Source organism: Acanthochromis polyacanthus, chromosome 3 (assembly GCF_021347895.1).
Source record: "Acanthochromis polyacanthus isolate Apoly-LR-REF ecotype Palm Island chromosome 3, KAUST_Apoly_ChrSc, whole genome shotgun sequence".
NCBI classification, from domain to species: domain Eukaryota; kingdom Metazoa; phylum Chordata; class Actinopteri; family Pomacentridae; genus Acanthochromis; species Acanthochromis polyacanthus.
Genome location: NC_067115.1, coordinates 6,538,602 through 6,544,382, shown reverse-complemented (window position 1 = coordinate 6,544,382; position 5,781 = coordinate 6,538,602). Strand labels below are relative to the sequence as shown.

The window sequence follows — 5,781 nt, the reverse complement described above, 5'->3', positions numbered from 1 at the left end:
TGCAGAGAAACTGTTTGGGGACCTGTGCTGCTATTGGATGGTTGTGCATTTGGAGGCCTGTGGGGCAAATCAGTTCACCGGATGTTTTGATGTGTTAATGACCCAGAGTTTCTTTGCTCTGGGGGTGATTTTTTTCTCAATAATTCAACTTTAAGACTGCTTCCTTGTTGCTCTGTGGACTCGGGTAAAACTCCCCGAGTCGTAACTCATCACTCGAGTCGACAGAGTCACGAGAAGCTTCAAGAATTTGTCCCTTGTCTGTCATGCGGCCTGCAGCTGCTGTAAACAGCTGGGGTCAGGCATTCTCATGGGCATCATTTAATTGTTATCATGCTAAGCTGCCGTCTCCCCCGAGGAGCGAGCGGCTTTTCCGTGATAACAATTAATTTGTCGCTCCCTGCAACAAAGTCACTTCAGGGTCCTCGAGTGCCAGCTGCGTCTCCTCTGCACAATAATAACTGTTTGTGCTTTGTTGCAGACACGCCGGTGGTGAGCCACAAGTTTCATTAGGTGGGTAAAGAAATGCCAGTTGGACACAAAATGGCTCACACTACCTCGAGGAATTTACATTTTCTTTGCCAGATTGGGATTAAAACAAACCAGAGAGCTCAGAGCTATATCAAAATTCACTTTATTGGCTTGGAAATTTGTATAAAAAAAAACAAAAAAACACAGAGCAATAGATTTTTTTTATAATAAATAAATCAACATAAATAGTAGCATCAAGCAAAAAAATAAAGGTGTGTGCATTTCAACAGTGGCCTTCTTACACAGACTTTCTGCTATAGTACTGTACATATATTTTCCTATCTCCTCAAACTTCTACAACTCTTTCTGTTCAGTGCTGGCTGTTAATCATCTCCCCTCCCAGCTCTCTTCGGCCCTCGTCGTCGTTTCCTCGTCCTCTCCAGTGCAGGAATTGACTGAAAGCTCTGCTCTCAGCATTCCTGGGCTCGTGGGGTTCAGTCCTCCGAGGTTCTGTCATCAGCCTTTCTCTTTCTTTCGATACATTCCATCTTACGGCTCTCGTCTTTGTTTATCCTTGGAAGAGTGAGGGGGAGAATCTGGGATTAGGCCAGAGGACTAATGCAAAACATCTGGAGCTTCGTGAAAGGAGTCACATGTTAGTGTGTCAGGAGATTTGTTGAGCTGAGTTTTGCAATGAAACGCTTTGCATTTGCTGGAAGATTTATGTCTCATTTACTTGTTTTTTTTTGTTGTTTTGTTTGCAGAGTAAATTGGGAAGTTTTGCCAGGCGGCGTTTTGGCTCCACAGAACCCATTCTGGTGCTTCAATTTGGGGCCAAATCAAACATTTTTAAGCAGCATGATGTTCTGTGGAAGAAGTGCAGCTGCTGGAAGACTCAGTTAGAAAATGTAGCACAGATGCAGTTTATTACATTTCTGGAAAAGGCCGAATTCGTGCGAAGATTTATTTTGCAGATGGTCTTAAAAACAATACTTCAGTTTTCCAATGGAGCAGCAGAAAAGAGGCAGGAAAGTGTTCGGTTTTTTAAAAAAGAATTCTGAAGTTGTGTGCATGTAACTCACCTTTCCCAGCATTTCAGAAAAGCCTTGGCCAAATTTCCCATTGTGTTCAAGCAGATTCTCTCTGTGGAGTTCTCCGACCTGATTAGTGTAATGCTGCAAAATCACAAACAAAACATCAGAATCAACAAACTGATGAGATTCTCAAAGGTACAAAGGTGCAGAAATTCATAAATGCTCTTTTAAACTTACACTAATTCAGTTTTATCACAGCCTGGCCGCCGTTCAAGGACCTGGAAATCTGAAAAGTTGCCTTTGATGAACTTGATGGTGACGGGACATGAGCAGCGTCCCAGAACGATTTGAGCTGTAGGGGAAAAAAAAGTTGATAGACAGCAGTTAGTTTTGCAACTACAGCAAAATGAACAAGTTAGAATCTCTTCTGATTCAGAAGCATCTCTAAAAGTGGAGTTGCATGCTAAAAACGAGACGATAATCCCATAATGCATCGTAAATTCTAGCATTAACGTATCCCAATCCTGCAGAAATCCGACTTTAACTCACCTTGATAGAGCTCCATGCAAACTGCAGCCACGAAAACCAGCAGGACAACACAGTTTCTCTGTGACAGGGCCATTTTTCTGCAGAGACAAGCAAGTCCTGAAATCCCTCAGAGGAGAAAGTGAGAGCTCGAGCTCTTCCAAAATCCACTTGAAGTGAGGGGAGAGAAGTGAAGAGCTGCTGAGCCTCCTCTGCTTTTATAGGCGGGCAGAGTGGGTTTTCCCAGAGACCATGCTTTTTCCCGTCAGGCCAGGCCTAAAAAATACTCTGGAATTTCCACACTCACACTACAGGCACATTTTGGAATGAGCTCAGCGCTGCTTTCAAGGACGGGGAAGATAAAGTGAAAGCAATACATTCATTAAGTGGATTCCTGACGTGATTAGTTAGGGGGGAGGCAATCATAAACACAGAGACTGTGACTGCGAACAGGCATGATTAATGCTTTACAGCACACTTTGCCCTGACATGTCCAGGCAAACCAAACTCTAAATAAACTGTGTTGTACGAGTGATTCCGACTCTGGTAGAAGTTTCTCTGATATGAAGAGAAGGTTCCAGGTTATCAGGCGAGACGAGGTGGGAGGTTTGTTTCAAAGCTTTGCTTTGTCCAGCAAAGCAGAGATTTGTGCAACACAAATTAAGCAGTAAAGTTTATTTTAAAAAGGGTTGAAAGAGATAAAGTTTCTGCATTCCTTGACACTCCTTGCGTCTGCTCCGAGTTACTGGCACCACAAAACACAATGACACACTGGAACGTCACAGCGGGAAGAGAGAGGAGGAGGGGGGAAGACTCAGAGACTGGAAGTGGGCCAGCGAGCAGAGCGGCACCTGCTTCATGCAACACACTGAAATACTTTCACAGCGGATAACGATTTTCCACACATGACAAATGCGCTCCCGTTTCCAGTATTTGCACGTCTGTTTATGTTCTTCTTTAAACATGCCGCGGCAAGTACCATCCGATTCATGACCGAACAGCTTAGAGTGTGTGAAAAGTTCATTTTCCCATCGCCCACACGGTCAATTAATTCCACAAAAGGTAGGTGTGTGTCGGGCAGGTATCTCAGGATCCTGCACGTTCACAGGGAGCGTTGTGTAGGAAGCACTGAAATCTACACTTATTTCGATTACAAACACATTTCATTGATCAGTTTCACAGCTTTTAAAACCTTTAACACAATAAGGAATATTACATTAAGACATTATGCGATCGTGATTTTTCTTTACTTGCTGAAAATGAAACTAATAATCACAAAAATATCATCATACTTTTGTAACAAGCTACGTAAACAATAGGAGACATGAAAAATTGTTTTATCCACGCTGGAATTTGGATTTTTTTTTACATATTTTTGAAATGCATGAAAATGTCAGTAAAATTCCAAATCAAGGCTGAATTTGCATGTCTAATGGCATCAAAACATGCAAGTGTGAATACCAATAAAATTCCTATTTTATTTTACAAATCGTTCTTTTTTTGTTCAACAGACTGAACTCATTCTAGTTTAATATATCTTGTAAATATGTTTCTAAAATTGGATACAATTAATGAAAACTGTCAAACTGACAAATGACAGTTTTCTGACAGATATTTCAATTTGATTTGCGCTGAAGGATTTCAAGTCAAGCCTCAGTTCAATGTTAAAAGTATATTAGGTTTGCACATGTAAACAAGGTTCATATGTGGAAGACTGTTACATTTTACGAGTACAAGTGTTTCTCAAATGTCCACTCGAGGCTCCAACTGTGAGCCAATCCCCTCAGATTCTCACATTATAATGCCCAAGTTTACAGCAGGAATAGACATGTTTTGGTCTGGATCGTGAAATTCTGCGTTCAGGACAAGTGCATTGGGATTAATTTTAAATAAAAGTTATCTGTTTAAACTGCATTGTAGCCGATGGACTGGATGAAAGCTGCGATCGGGTTTGTAGACGGTCTGAAGTTGAACTTGCTATTTAGGACAGCATCAGTGGTGCAAGACAAAGTGAGTGCAGTTCAAACTCAGTTACTTGAGACATTAAAGCAGCCCTGATGGAGAAGGCTCGGTCACATTTGGATTTAAGGCTCGACTTTGGAACAACTAGGAGGGATCCACCCAAAGATCTAAGGCTGAGTGAGGGGACGTACAGGGTTAGCATGTCTAAAATATAGCCAGGTGAATGGCCCTGACTAGCTTTAAATGATTAGCAAAATCTAAAAATCAATTCCAAGATGGACTGGGAGCCAGTGGAGGGAAGCTAGAACAGGGGAGATGGGATGTCGTCTGTTAAAACCAGTAAGAAGCCGAGCTGCTGTGTTCTGGACCAGTTGGAGACAGGAGAGGATTTTTTGTGGAATGCCAGATAAAAGGGATTTGCAGTAATCAAGACCTGAAAAAATGAGGACATGGATGATTTTTTCCAAGGTCTGACCGAGGGAGGATCGATTGGATTTTGGCAAGGGTTCTTATCTGGAGGTAGCAGGACTGGATGACTTTGTTGATGTGGAGCGTGAAACTGAGGTCAGAATCAAATAGGATGCCTGGATTTCTGGCAACAGGCTTTACATGTGTGGACAGTGGACCGAGGATGTTGGCGGTGAGGCTGTTGTGGGGATCTGGAGGGTTGAACAGTATGATTTTAGATTTGGAGTTGTTTAATTGTAAGAGGTTTTGTGCCACCCAACAGTTTATATAATTATAACAGTTAAAAACAGATGCAACGTCTCCATGGGAGGTGTGTCTGTGTCGTCTGCGTAGCAATGAAAAGAAACATTGTGACACATTACAATTTGACTGGGCAGAAGCATATAAATAGAGAGTAAAATTGGGCCTAAAACTGAACCTTGAGGTACACCACAAGTAATAGGAGCTGAGGAGGAGGAGTGGTTACCCATGGTGACCAAAAAGGTTCTGTTTGAAAAATAAGAATAAAACCAGTGAAGTCAAAAAATGTTAATACAATTAGGGCTGGACCCGAATATCCCGAATATTCGTTCGCAACGGCGGTATCCGGATATTAATTTTGGTATCCCAATATTCGCCCCCACCCCCCACCCCAAAAGTACAATTTTAAAATGCTTCATGAAGTTGTTTGGCAATAAGGAAACATAATACACATCAGTCTAAAAAATAAAAATAAACAAGACAATATGATATAGCACAGATTTGTTCAATATAAAGAAAAATACAGATATAGCACTGACTCTTCCCGGAGTAGAAAAAAAAATTCTGTAGAGAGATGTTTCAGGTCATGAGAAAACACAATAAATCGCTCTGCAGAGGATACTGCATCCAAGGGTGTCCATTTGTTTTTAAAAGTGGGGGGGGGGGGGGGGGGTGGAGACCACAGCCATTGTCAGATGGAAATGAACACCCTGGGTGGCGTGCTGGGTAATCGAGAACACCGGGGATATCCCCGGTGGGCCGCTTTATTGTTGGGCCGCTCCAGTAATAAAATAATAATAATAATAATGCTTTAAATCATGGGTTTTAAACTCGCGGGCCAACTGCGGTCCGTGGGACGATATTTTGTGACCCTCTACTTGAGATCAAAGTTTAGCATTAGTGCAGCACGCCTGCTTTTCTCATATGCTTCCGTGTCGTTGGTAAGACAGCACTTTGAGAAAATGTCGACGAACGGCGGCAAAATGCCACAAGTTGGGCTCAAACTCACAACCACCACACCAAAGGCAGAGGCTCAAACTGTTGAGCTATCGGTACATGCAGGTAGAGGGATCTGTGGGCCGCT

At 42.3% G+C, this 5,781-nt stretch overlaps 1 long non-coding RNA gene across 1 annotated transcript; it reads right to left on the bottom strand.

Annotated features, from left to right (window-relative positions):
* Nucleotides 1-1,549: 1,549 nt before the first annotated feature.
* On the bottom strand, nucleotides 1,550-1,786 carry LOC127533401 (uncharacterized). Its single transcript, XR_007941143.1, has 2 exons — nucleotides 1,740-1,786; nucleotides 1,550-1,643 (listed from the first exon to the last, which is right to left on the bottom strand). It is a non-coding gene; the product is annotated as an uncharacterized LOC127533401 (long non-coding RNA).
* Nucleotides 1,787-5,781: the final 3,995 nt, after the last annotated feature.